Here is a 14,520-nt window from a genome sequence, read left to right as displayed (position 1 = left end):
TGAATTTAAAATCACATTGAAAACATCTTTTACCGAGTCAACTCAATGATTGAGGGAAACCCAATTTTCATATCTTATCTCGAAAGTTTGATTTTCCAATGCCAACCCAAAATTCTATTTTTATAGCCTAAAAAAAACAAAGAATCCTAAGATAAATCCAATTTTATGACACAAAACCTATCTCAAAAATTAAACAATCCAAAACAAATATGATTTTTGAGCCATCAAAATATTCTTTTGATATTTTTACTAAATCAGTAAAAAGAAAAATTAGTATGGAATTAGTCCCAATAAACACAATTTTATACTACCAAACAGTCCCATAAAAAGTGGATTTTAAACACCAGAAAAATTCTAAAGAAAATCAGCTTTTGTGTTACAAATTCACTCCCCAACATTCTATTTTGTGCCACCAAACACCTCAAATAAATCAGAATTTTAAAAGTTTAGCTTTTGGTATCAAAACAATACAAAAATCCAGATTTTTAGCTCTCAAAACTAGTCTCAAAATTCAGATATTTTTATTATAAAACGACTTAAAATCATATGCAACTAGAACCCATTAATAAAAGAAATTGAATTGCAATTTGAATGAAAATACTGAGTCAACTCGGTATAGTTTTTGGCATGTTTACAAAAAAAAAAAAAAAAACCATATTTTAAAGGTTTGAAAAAAACACCTTTACTTCAAGCAGGTTGCAACCATGCGTCACCATGTTCAATGCAAGAAATTATGTCCTTACTGATATGACTAAAATCATATTCTCTAAAGAAATTTGAATTTCAGATTTAGATCAACTATCACTCATTCAAATCATCACTCCTGGAAATTATATATCCTTAAAAGAAAATAATCCTTAAAAGATATTAAAAATAGAAGTTTTGAAATCTAAATCTTCTTTCTTGATCAACGAAGAACAATTGAAATTTGATGATCCACTATCCTCTTTAAATCTCTAAAGAAAGAAAGAGAGAGAGAGAGAGAGAAAGTTTGTTCTCTGGATTTTTCTTGAAAAATTGGGTATCCTATCTCTTTAGGATCCAACTTCTTTTATAAAAATAATTAGGAGAAAAAGGGGGGTGGGTATTGATAAGTTGGACTAAGAGAGATAATATGGGATGATTATTGATTAAGAAGGATTAAGGGGAGTTTGTTTTGGATTTGTATTTGAATTTTGGGTTGGCTTGGTTTTTAGTTTGGATTTGGATTTTGGTTTTGGTTTCAAATTCAGGTGTTGTGCAATTTTGGGGTGTCTATATAGTATAAGGAGAAAAGGGAAAGTCATAAGGAGAAAGGAGAATGCTTAGCACATAGGTCATTCAATCAAATCATGGAAACTTAAAATGTAGAAGTTGAAAAAGGACTTCAAAATATAATTATACACTTGGAGTTCCCTATATTTGATGGTAAAAATACTACAGGTTGGTTGTATAGTGTAGAAGAGTTCTGCATCAACAGACTCCCTCAATGCAAATGCTCCTCATGGTCTCTTTTTATATTGAGGTACAATCCTTGCAATGGTTTCTATAGATCGCAAGGTTGGGGACTATTACGAATTAAAAGGCTTTTGAGCAGGCATTTCAAGTGAGATTTGGGCCTTTACAATAGGAAGATCCAACTGTATTACTTTCTAAGTCAAGGCAAGTGTCATTTATGGAGTAATGTCAAACCCAATTTGAAGAATTGGTGAATATAACTGAAGATTAAATGAAGCCTCTATGGTGAGTTACTTTGTGAGTGGCCTTAAGGAAGAAATTTGCCTTAACGTGCATATATTAAAGGTTACTTCACTGACTGATGCTGTAATGACCTGAAAATCTTAATATGTATCTCGAGGAAAGAATTTTAACGTTTTTATGTTGATTCAAAAGTATAGATCCTTAATTTTCAATATTTGAGAAAAATTAACTTTACCAATAGATTCAGAAGGGTCAAGAAACATACTTTAGCATGAAAGCATGATTTAATTAGAAGTTGATTGAAAAAGTTACTAATTCTTCGAGTTTCGCATCAAGTAATTATCAAATTGGTAAACGATACTTTAGAGATATAATTTGAGAAATCTAATCATAACATTAGATTCATGTCAAAAAATCACCCGAAATAGAGTCTAAGAATGTCTAAATTGACATTTGGGAAAAATAATTCTCAAAATGACGCATACGTCCCAACTTAAGTTATAAATATCAGTCCCTAATTAGAAAAATCTGATTTTTCTTATTCTCATTTCCAAACAAAACTAAATTTTTTCCTCGAGATTTGCAACTCAAATCTACGTCAAACGAGAACGATCTGAGCTTTGCTACAAGAAAGAAAGGTGTTCCTCTTATCGAGGGTTACACGTGGACACTAGAAATATCAATTTTCGTAGAAAAAAAAAATCTTTGAGATCGATCGAAGGTGATCCTTAGACTCCGTTGAATCACAAATAATAATTCGAAGTAGGTTGCATTCCCTTCTACCTTTTGGTCATGCAATAATTTCATAGAAAATCCATGCGATCTTCAATAATCGATTGTTTCATTACATTTATACATATTTGAACGTATTGGATTATGTTTGTATGGTTATTTTTTATTTATTTTAATTCTTTTGATGTTTTTATGCATTTTATGAGTAGCATAAGGTTTGGATTGATTTGGTCAAAATCAACGAAAAATCAACAATTTGAAAAAAAAATTCAAATATTGAATTTAGTTCCATTTTTTTGTGTTGCTTTCATATAATATGTATACTCATTTCCTACTTTTATTTCATTAAAAATATTTAAATAATTTCTAATTACTTTAAGTTATTTAATGAAATTAAGGTTTTACCTCCCATTTCAAAACGTTGAGAATGGTTTTAAGATCAAAATCTCATTGTATTAAAATGTGATTTTTGATTTTAAGAAAAAAATGTAATATTCGACGTTTTTACCCGATTTTTAAAACGCAATATCTTAAGTGTTCCTTTGAATTAAGTAATAAAAAATTATATGACATTTCTCATGTTGTCGAGGGCTTTTATATACAAAAACCCATTTTCAATTTCGACAACTTTGAAAAATCATCTTTTTCAATACTTAGCCAAATTTTCATAGATTTTCAACTTTTACGTCTTATAATTTTATCATGTTTTCTGAGTCTTTCGACTCAATCAAAGTCATCGAATGAAATTTATTAATACCTTATGAATTTCAAATTACTTTAAAGATGAAATTACTTTGATAGATATGTAAGAAATTAAATGATAGATTGATCAATTTGATTGATTGATGGATTGATGGATATAGATAACATATGTTCTTGACTGATTGATGGGATAGTGCCTTCAGTTCTACGTAGTAGTTATGTCAAGTAAAACGTGATAGATAGATAGAGGGATGAGATGGTTGATAAATGAAAATGACAGATGATTGTCATTGGAGGGCACTACTAGACCTTGTTTGTATTTTTGATTAAAAAAATGATATACTATATATAAAATAAATTATTTTGTTGATCAGAAAAGGTTCGAAGAAAACCTATACAGAGTTACGCGTTGTTGTGTATCAGGAAGCGACGAGTAAATTTAGGATAGTACTATATGTCATATGCTCTTTGGTAGTATAAGATACCTTAGAACATATTACAGTTTATGAAATCCAGAAATTTCTCCTACTTATTTCTTGGGGAACGTTGTATGTAAAGGTGATCTATGTATAGTGTAGAGGTAGGCGGGGTTCACATGCATTACCTCTTGATAGACTTCGACGTGAGGGATTTCCTAGGCTAGTTAATGATCATTGTTAGTCTGTAATCATCAAACGATCGATCTTACCATTAGTTGAACTCAATATTGGGTTCTTGGTCAACGACCAGTCTGAGTTGGATAAATGGTCATCCAACTGTGGTATACTAGATCGACTACAAAATCAGATTATAACGATGGGATTCCACATCGGATTGGAAGTCTAAAATAACGAATTACTTTAGTCGAAGCGATTATATCGACGTATTCCTCTTCTCTCTTATCGACTACACCGTCGTGTTCTTATCATGTATCTTTTTCTTATTTTGTAATGTTTGATAGATGTTTTTATTTGAAAGATACGTAAATTACTTTAAATGATAGAAATGACAGATTGAAATTACTATAACTATTTACTGAGTATGCTTAGACATTTATCGTATGTTACATTATGAAAAACTTGCATCATTTAATTGTTCAGATGATTACTCGTGTATGTATGACTCGTTGTTAGAACGACGTTCATCTTGTAAAGTAATATTTCCTTGTTACTCACCATATCCTTCATCTTATAGATTTTTCAGCTTCTGAGGAGTCATTCTTTGAGAAGATCCCTGGGAGGATCAAGTTGATGTCTTGCTGCCACCATCTCTTTGAGGATTAGTAGAGGATCCTAACGATTTTTTACTTATATATAAGAAACATGTTAGTTTAAGAATTTTTGTAATCTGATGTATTATGAAATTGAAGATTTTGACTTATATCAATATTTGGTGATTGCTTCTGCTTACTCTAGAATCTTATATAAATATTAGTCAATTGTTGTTCCGCTGCGTGTATTTCTTTTTCCATAAACATTATTGCTTGTGATTGTTCTATCAAGTTGTGTGTTTGTTTACCTCACACCTCGATATTTTGATTGAAGGGACCTCCAGATTCGTGTTCGGATTTTGGGACGTGATAGATGCAATTGACTTAAAAAAATTGCATGAGAAGAATGTTGTTGTTCAAAGAAAGTAAGGACAAACTAATTGTAGATGAGTGATTTTCTATTTCGAAGATCACTTCTACGAAGGATTGAAGTTGCCACCATTCATATATTGTAAAAGGGTGTAAATGGTCTCGATGGATAAGATATTGATCCAATTTAAGATCGGGGTAAGCGGCTCGATTAGAGAAAAATGAAGGTGTTAGGCACATCTTTTTCTCCACTAAGTGGTGGTAACCTCAAAGAATTCGATCATTTTTTATGAAAATGCAAATGAAATAAAAGTGTCATGTGTTGATAATTTGTACCCTAAGTAGGGATTCATTATCGACTTAGACTATAGGGAATACCTCTGAAATTACAGGCTTTGACAATGTATAGACCTAGAGGGGGGTGAATAGGACTATTTAAAATTCTTCTAAATGTGAACACTTAAGAGTGAATGAAATTTTTTTAATGTAGGATGCATTCACCAAATCATTCATGGAACAAGATATTTATGCAAGTTATGATCAGTCATGATGTGCATTCAGATTTGCATGAAGATAAGGAAATTTGAGGAAAAAATATGTGACACGCAATTTATAGTGGTTCAGCAACTATGCCTATGTCTACTCCCTAGAGAACCCAAATTTATGGTTCTTTGGTGTTTACTAAAACTGAGGTTTTTGGTTCACTTTAAACCGCACATAGAATTTTTCGGGTTAATTCTACAACCCTAAGATTGAGTGAACCACATCCACTCAAAATGTCTGAGTTTTATACTTCGGGAACTCAGTAACCTTTGTCACTTATCTTGAGTCTGCAACTCAATCAAGTGCTTAATTTTGAAGGAGAAATCAAGTAAACCATTACAGGAGTATTTTTGAAATTTAAAACAAAAACAACCAAACTCACAATTATGATGATTGAGGTGAATTTGTTATTCTTCGGTTCTTCACTACTTCCTTCATCAATGGCTCCTTGCCTAGCTCAATGTTAGAATGTAAATGCTTGAAGGATGAAGTAAGTGAAGCTTGATCAACCCAGATGAAGTAGTTTAATGTGCATGGTTTCAACTTCACCTCACAATTCTTCTTATGATGTTAGGCATTTTGAAGTGTACTTATTTGCTTGGGCTTAACTCAGAAGATGTTGATCAAAAAATGAATGAAGCCTAGAGCTTTTCTTTTATAGGGACTGCTCTTAACGGCTTCCTGTCGGTGGCACCTGAATCCCGTCGGTGGCACTGACCAAACATAACGGATGAAAATCTTATCGTTGAGCATTATCGGCAACTCTGTCGGTGAAACCCCCAAGAGTCATCGGTGGGACCGATGAGCATTGTAATGGTGGAACCGGTAGAACTATGCTTCTGCCACCGAAAGATAATTTCTCAATTAATTCTGGCGGTGGATGGTGAAAGTGCCCTCGATCCGCGGGGTGCACGGATTCGCTTTTGACCTTTGAGGTTTGGGAGTCGCCACCTAGTTATTACGGTCCAGGAACCGATCATTGACTCTAAAAACAAAGACAACTAATCTACGAAAGAAAATACGGGTCCGGGGATCACGTTACGGGATTGGAAGGTGTTAGGCACCAACCCCGCTCGGCAAGTGCCGGTCTCTACTTCTTCCCAAAAATAGGTCACATTGCAAAATAGATCAAAAATAACAAATAATTATAATAAAAAAAATATAAAAGAAAGTTACTTTGCTGATTACAACGATTCCCTGAGCACCAACGAAGAGTATCTACGTATGTATTTCTTTGTTATTCGCCCGTCATCGAATTTGATTTCTGATCTCCAAGTTGAGGTATCTTCTTCTTAGATCTGTGAGTTTTCTGATTTTTCTTATAGATTTGAAGGTGTTTTGGAAGGGTTTTTGGGTATTTTTTGAGCTAAAGTTGAGGTATGGATGTTAGGTAAAGAGTTAGGACTTCAAAATTAGGGTTTTGGAAAGGTTGGGGATGCTTCTTGACCTACTTTTCCTAGGATTTATCATTTGATACGAAAATAGGGTATTATAGATTTTTTAAAGGGTTGATTTAGATAGAATTAGTGTTTAATTAGAATTCTTTTAGTTAGAATTGTATTTTAGTTAAAATTGTTTTAGGTAGAGTTGTATTTTAATTAGAATTATTTTAGGTAGAGTTATATTTGAGTTAGAATTCTATTAAATAGTGTTATTATTTAATTAGAACTCTATTAGGGTTTTGACTTTAGGTCTTATTTGATTGACTTTAAGATTTTGACTTTAGTCTTAATTGATTGACTTTAATATCTTGACTTTACTCTTACTTAATTGACTTTAATTTTGACTTTAGTCTTATTTGATTGACTTTAATATCTTTGACTTTAGTCTTGCTTGATTGAATTTAATTTTTTTGGAGAACCCCCCTTTATTATATCTTTAATTCTTTGGACCCCCCCAAATGGAGGGGTCCTTAAAGAAATATCTTGCGAACCCTCAATAATTTTGCCTAAGAGTCTGATTGATCGATTTTTTTAGTTCAAATTTTTGAATTAATTTCATTAATGTTTCACTTTAATTATTTAATATTTTATTTATTAATTTCAAAATTTTTAATTATAAAAATTATGAAATTACCGTTTTGCCCCCGGAGAGGACTTTTCGCCTTTTAAGTCGATTTTTGATGTTCTAGGATGTTTTAGAAATAATTCTTCATAAGGAATTCAATGGGAATGCTGATTTTTATCATTTATGAAATTTTTTGTGTGAAATGGTCGTGAACTTTATGAGGGGCATTTTCGTAATTTTGTGAATTCTGCGAAAATTGGCTAAATGATTTATTTGATTTCGATTTCTTATTTTATGTGTTTGAATGGGTTTTCCTAAGCGTAACGTAGGCTCTAGGGATCTTTTGATGTTAGGGGTATTTTGATAATTTGATCATTTTTTAGTGATTTTTATTATGAAACTTCTTTTTGTCTGTAAAATGATGATTTCTATGTTTCTAGAGTCGTATTTTCCTAGCGTAGCGTGATTTCTAAGGCTTTGTCGGTTCGAGATATCTCATTTGAATTTCTGAAACATATCTGGTAACAAAATAAAGCATTGGAATAAACATCCATCATTGGGAATCGTTGCGATCAGGTTGACGAGTTGATTAATCAGGCGAGTGCAAAAATGGGGTATCTACAGATGGAGGTGGGACCGACAAGATGTTCATCGGTGGAACCGATGACTATTCTATCGGTGGGACCAACAAGTTTGTGCTTCTGCCACCGATAGAAGATATCCCATTTTGATCTGTCGGTGGATAGCGATGGATCCGATAGGTTATTCATCGGTGCAACCGACAGGTTAGAGCTTCTGCCACCGATACAAGTTTTCTCATATTGTTCAGTCGGTGGCTGACGGTGGATCCTTCACTCCTGTCGACAGCTTCTGTTTTCCTTGAGATAGATCTGTTCTGATGCTCCATGGGTGAAGATGTCCCTTGTCCTTGATTGCTTTTAATATACTATGGATTTGTCGTTGATGCAATGCATACGAATAATGTCTTCCAGTAGTTACAACATGACAACACATGACTAATCTTGGAATTGACAAAACATGGTACTAACAACCTCATCGAATGAGATAACCCATATAGAAATTTAGTCTTGAAACAACATTTTTTTAAAGAGTGTTGGCTAATGGTCAATTTTCTTGGGTTGAGAAGGACCCAAATATCGATTATCCCAAAATGATTTGAAAGATTAAAACGATTTTGTTTTGAAAGTGGTACAACTCCTATACTTTCAACTGAATCGAAATCTAATTTATCGGAGATAAGAGAGGGGAGCATTACATATTAGAAGTTTGCTAAAAAAAAATGAGGGGTAATAGAAGAGGGATATGGAGAGGGAAAAGAGATGGCGGGTACAATCCTTACTTTGACCCACCTTGAGACCTTAGCTTGATCTTTTATTCCTTTCTTCTTCTTCTTTTTTGAGTCTTTGGTGAGTTATGATAGTATTTTTTTTAAGATTGATATTAGAGTATGGGGATGAAGTAGAACAGAGTTGAGAGAGAGTTTGTTTTTTGTCTAAAACTTGGGTCTCATTTTGGAAGATGATAGAAGGTATTTATAGTTGTTTGGAGATTATTTTAGGGATATAATGGGGTGAAGAAATAAAATAGTAGAAAATGGTATGGGATTTAAAAGTGGGGGGTGTGAAATTTAGAATTGGGATGAGGGTAGTTGGGTAGTGAGGGTAAATGGATAATTTTTTATCCAAATGATTTGGATCCTTCCCAATCCATTTGAGTAGAGTGTTTAGTGAAGTGTGATGATGGGTATTTGGTTTAAGAGAAAGAGGGTGTAAGAGAGTAGTTTGTTAATTGAGTGTTAAGTAGGTTGAAGGAAAATGGTGTTTAGGTTAAGAGAATGGGTTTTGTAAGGGATTAGTTGATTAGATTTTGGGAGGGTTAAGAGATGATGACATGTGTCAAAAAGGGATGGGGATGTGAGGTGATTGGAGGGAAGAGGTGTAGAGATGACTTGTGAGAATGGGTTGAGGGTGAATGATGGAGGGAGGTGTGGGTAGTTGGTTGTATTAGAGAAATGTGAGATTAGGTTTATGATATGAGGGTGTGGATTGTGATGTGGGTTGGTAGTATGTTAGAGAAAAGTGATGTATTATGATGTAGGGGTATGAATTGAGATGATTTTTTAAAAAAGGTGATGGGGATAGGTAGTTAGATGAGGGAGGTGAGTTGGGGTGATGACATGTGTCTCATTTGATGATCAAAGGGGGATTGGTTGATATGGATAATGATTTGTGGGTTTATGGATTATGGATGTAGGTTTGAATTAGTTTGGGCCATGGTGTGTTGGGCATGGATTTTTGGAAAGTTGTAGATTATTTGAGATTGGGTAGGGTTTATTTTGGGATGGAGCTTGATGGGTTGGTGATTTTTAGGGTTTGAATAATATGAAATTAGGTTTAGGTAAGGTTGAATAAGGTGAGAAATGATTTTTGGGGAGTTGAGGGTTTGTGGGGCCTAATGGGCTTAGGGTATTTTTGATCATGAGGGTGGAGCAGTGAAAGGTGGGGGTACACCAAATCTTTTTTGTGGGTCCATTAGACCCTTAAGGAGTCTTAAGAACCTTCAAAATGATAAAAAATGTCACGTTCCAACGAATTGGGCTTTTTAGACCCGTTGGTAAGTTATTTAGAAAATTTGATTTTTTGTAGATCTTTTTCGAGTGGGGCCTGTTTAAATTGGGGTGTCTACAGTTGCCTTTTCTTACAGGAATTATGTGCAAAGAACTGCAAAGAATAGACTAAATCCTTATTTTTATGGGCAAGACAATTTTACAAAAATACAATTTCGAATTACTGATTGAATTGATGACTTTTGTAAAAAATTGCTACTCAAGCACAGGATCTAACAGAGTTTTGCCTTATTAATTCATTGATCTCGATGGCACGAAGCTCATTTGAGATCTTAGATATGATGAAAATTTGATGAGTTTTGAAATTCGGATATTTTGGTCGTGTTTTAACAAATCGGAGTTGAATGCATCTCTAAAAGGTTTTTGAAATTCTTTTGATTTTTATGATTTTTGATTTTTTTTTATTTGTATTTTTAGGATTTTTTATTATTAAGATTATTATTGATTGATCCGTGCTTGTAGTACGGATGGCGTTTGGGTCAAATTCATTCGTTCTTGAAGAACGGATGGTGTAGTTTTTGTTCTGTCCATTCATGGAGCACGGATGGAATGATATTTACCTTATCCGTGCTAGTAACACGGACTAGTACAAATTTTAAACGTTTAAGGCCTGCGCGTCCTCTCATTTTCCCTCGTTCTATATTCTCTTTTGATTTCTTTTATTTTTTCTTTCTGTTCTTTGATTTTCTCTTGGATTTCTTACGATTTTCCTTCTTCCTCTTGATTTCCCTCATTTTCTTTTGAGTTTTTAACTGCTTTTGCGTTCGTGAAGATTCCTTCTGCTGTCAAGGTGACTAGAGAACATTCGAAGCATAAAGGTGAGTGGTTTTTTTTTTTTTTTTTTTGAACCTTTCTCTTTTGGTTTCACAATTCTCTTTTTGATTTCCTCTTTTTTAAGCTTGGACTAACCAACTTAGGGGCATTTGGCCATGTTCAATATTGGCGTTTGATTGAGGTAGGTTTCTTTCACCTTTCCCTTTTTATTTTGATTTTTTGTTGAATCCCTTTATTTTAGAAATGTTGTCTATGAGAACAATCAAAATACTTTGAATTCCCCCACCTCCTTACTTTTATGATACTGTCATGGGAATGTATTTTTTGTTATTATTATTTTATTTATTTATTTATTTATTATTATTATTATTATTATTATTATTATTTTGGAATGGAATGCTCTCGTGATCGGAAAAACAAACCCTAAATTGCTCTCCCACTTTATCTATTTGGTATTATATTTTTTGTTGCTTTTGCTTTGTTATTTGGTTGACATTGGTGTTGTGATTTTGATATGGATTTAGGGTATGGTTTGGTGAGGGGTGGAACGTGGTTTGGGTTTGTAGGGGACAAGTTTGGTTTTTAATGATTGGTAAGACTAGGTAGTAATGGGTGGGATGTGATTAATGGATTTGGGGTAGTAGACATGGATGATGATGTGGGTAGTAATGCTTGAATGACGAGGTTGATGGACTTATCATTTGGGTTGGGTAGGTTGGAAGAGGGGTGGACGAGTTATGAATTGCAGATAGCATCGACGAGTCCTGTATTAGTATTAGAATGGTTGAAAGCGAGCTGGGGTTTAGGGGTGATTTTAGGAACTTTTTTGGGGCTGTTTAGGTGAGAAATTGGGGTGATTTTAGGGATTGTTTGGGTTTAGGCAAGTCGACTTTCTTTTTCTTCCCCCTTTTTTATTTAGCATGCTCTTGATTTGGAAATATTATTTATCATATTCTTTTTTCCTCTTTTATTCTTGTTTCTTTTTGCTTGTATGAATATTTTTGACTTATTTTGGACACCCACACACTTTTCTTTTCTTTGAATGATATCTTGACATGGTTGTGATTGACGATTGCTCAATTTAGCATGAATAGGAGTGTCTTGATTTGGTCAGGATTTCTCAAAGGATTGAGTCGTAGGGGTGGATTATGGATGGTGTTTATTTGGGTGATCTTAGTGGATCTTTAGAGATGGGTTGGGATACAGGGGTAAGATGAGATTGCATCGGTGAGTTGGATGATTTTGGGGCGAAGTGAATGGATCTTTCTGTAGACACCCCATTTTTGCACTCGCCTGATTAATCAACTCGTCAACCCGATCGCAACGGTTCCCAATGATGGATGATTATTCCAACGTTTTATTTTGTTACCAGATATGTTTCAGAATTCGGATGAGGTATCTCGAACTGACAAAACTATAGAAACCACGCTACGCTAGGAAAATGTAACCCTAGAAACATAGAAATCATCATTTCTCAGACAAAAAAAAGCTTCATGATAAAAATCACTAAAACATGACCAAATTACTAAAATACTCCTAACCTTAAAATATCTCTAGAGCCTACATTACGCTTAGGAAAACCCTTTCGAACACATAAAACAACAAATTGGAACTAAATAAATCATTTCACCAATTTTAACAAAATTTGATAAAATTACGAAAATACCTCTCATAAAGTTCACGACCATTTCACAAAAAAAAATTTCATAAATGACACAAACCAATATTTCCATTGAATTCCTTACGAAAAATCGATTCTAAAACATCCTAGAACATAAAAAACTAACTTAAAACACGAAAAGTCCTCTCCGAGGGTAAAAAGGTAATTTCACAATTTTCATAATTAAAATTTTCGAAATTAATAAATAAAATATTAAATAATTAAAGTGAAAAATTAGTAAAATTAATTTAAAATTTTAAACTAAAAAATCGGTCAATCAGGCTCTTAGGCAAAATTGTTGAGGGTTGCCAAGATATTTATTCAAGGACCCCTCCATTTGGGGGTCCAAAGAATTAAAGATATAATAGAGGGAATTCTCCAAAAAATTAAAGTCAATCAAGAAAGACTAAAGTCAAGATATTAAAGTCAATCAAATAAGACTAAAGTCAATTAAGTAAGACTAAAGTCAAGATATTAAAGTCAATCAATTAAGACTAAAGTCAAAATATTAAAGTCAATCAAATAAGACAAAAAGTCAAAAACCTAATAGAGTTCTAATTAAATAATAACTCTATTTAATAGAATTCTAACTAAAATACAACTCTACCTAAAATAATTCTAATTAAAATACAACTCTACCTAATAGAATTTTAACTAAAATACAACTCTAACTAAAATAATTCTAATTAAACACTAATTCTATCTAAATCAAGCCTTAAAAAAATCTATAAATAGGGGTCCTCACACCCTATTTTCATATCAAATCATAAACCCTAAGAGAAGTAGGTCAAAAAACCTCCCTAGCCTCCCATAAACCCTAATTTTGAAGCCCCAACTTCTTACCTAACACCCATATTTCGATTTTAGCTTGAAAAATATTTAGAAGCCCTTAAAAAACACCCCAAAATTCGTAACAAATTCGAATAATCAAGATCCAAGAAAGAGATACCTTGCCTCGGAGATCAGAAATCAGATCCGGAGACAGAACGAAGCAAGGATTACTGTATAAGGAGCGGTTTTATCAGATATGAGGGAATAGAATCTTTGCATATCGAAGGTAAAATTTCTTTTATTTTTTATTTTTTATCTAGGTTCTTTGTTAGCAATGTAGTCTTATTTGGGATAAGTAGAGATCGACATTGGCAGGGCGGGGTTGGTGCCTAACACCTTCCAACCCCGTAATATGATCCCCGGATTCAATTTTTCTTCAGTAGATTAGTTTTTTTATCCGTTTAGAGTCAGTATCCAGTTCCTAGACCGTAATAACTAGGTGGCGACTCCCAAACCTCAACGGTCAAAAGCGCATCCGCGCACACCTCGGATCGAGGGCGCTTTCACTTTTCGATTCGGATTTTGATAGGTGGTAGGGTTATAGTTGGACCAGTTTAGGGGTCATGAGTCGAATTCGGGTGGATCTTGGATGGAGGTTAGGAGTCGGGTTTTTAGAGAATTTGGATCCTTTGTGCTTGGTGAAGGTTTGGTCTTGCGGGTGTTTAATGGTGATGGCTAATAGGAATAGGTGGTTTTTTGACGAATTTGGGATTGGGGTTGGATATAAGGGGTGACCTCTAGGACATTGAAACCCGTGGATCGTTATAGTGGACTTGTTATTTGGATTCGCAGGTATTTGGATTTTTTGGGGTGCTTGAAGTAAGGCGAGATAGTATTGATGGGTTAAGTAGTTTGGCTTTCCCAGGTTTGGAATGTGGGTCCGCTTGGTTTGCTTAAGAGTGGTTTGGAAATGTTGGTGTCAGACTTGTGGTGTATCGGGCTTTTTGACTAGAACTCGTAAGTTGACGTTGGTTTGACTTGTGACTAGGTGGACTGGGTGGATGGGGTAGATCGGTTTATAACTAGGTTTAATGGTAGGGTTTTTTGGGGTTTGGTAAAGTGAATCAATATAGTTCGAGACACGTAGACTTAGATAGGTGAGTAGGGAGTTAGGTTTCTAGTAGATCCTGTCGGGATAGGTGATCATAGGGTTTTCCACAATTGATTCCACACATTGATGGTTTGCAGATGGGGAGAGAAGGACATACTAAAGTAACCTGGCACTCATTTGATGATGAGGAGGAGGAAGCCAGACCCAGGACCAGGACCAAGACCAGGACCTCACTTTGTTTTGGGGTCTAGTGTAGCGACAGAGTCGGGTAGGCCTGGTCAACCTTTGTGGAGGCCCGACTCTTCTTCAATAGCTGGTTCTTCTGACAGCTAGAT

This window comes from Akebia trifoliata, chromosome 14 (genome assembly GCF_017979445.1).
Source record: "Akebia trifoliata isolate Shusen 1 chromosome 14, ASM1797944v1, whole genome shotgun sequence".
Taxonomy (NCBI): domain Eukaryota; kingdom Viridiplantae; phylum Streptophyta; class Magnoliopsida; order Ranunculales; family Lardizabalaceae; genus Akebia; species Akebia trifoliata.
This window is presented reverse-complemented; position numbering follows the sequence as displayed.